We start from the raw sequence: 542 nt of genomic DNA, 5'->3' as shown, positions 1-542 counted from the left end.
GGATGAAGCACTGGAGACTGCTGCTGACACTGGACTACTGCAGATACATACAACACTGTCCCAGGACGGACACGAGGAGGCACACGTACAGTACCACACACCACGGATGTTGGACGGACGGACAGTTTTTTCCACAACAGCTGATGTTGTATATAGATCTGTTTCCCATGTGCATCTGAACCTGGGTGCTATACTTTCTTTCCTTTTTCTTTCTTTCCTCCTTCCTTTCTGTACTTCTTTCTTACTTTCTTTCTTTCTTTCCTTCTCTTTCCTTCTTTCCTTCTCTTTCCTTCTCTTTCCTTCTTTCTCTCTCTCTCTCTCTCTCTCTCTCTCTCTCTCTCTCTCTCTCTCTCTCTCTCTCTCTCTCTCTCTCACTCACTCCGTTGTGTTCACACTCTTTGCATCCCCCCCTTCCTCTTCTTCTCCTAGCTGTCTGATGAAGTTTTTTCTCACAGTTTTTATTTTCTACTCGAGTATTCTTTTATGCTAAAGTGACAACATTATGAAGATTGCCAAAATGATTTATTTAAAAATTTGAGAAA

The sequence above is a fragment of the Gymnoscopelus microlampas genome, assembly GCF_963454915.1.
Source record: "Gymnoscopelus microlampas genome assembly, chromosome: 8".
NCBI lineage: Eukaryota > Metazoa > Chordata > Actinopteri > Myctophiformes > Myctophidae > Gymnoscopelus > Gymnoscopelus microlampas.
This window is presented reverse-complemented; position numbering follows the sequence as displayed.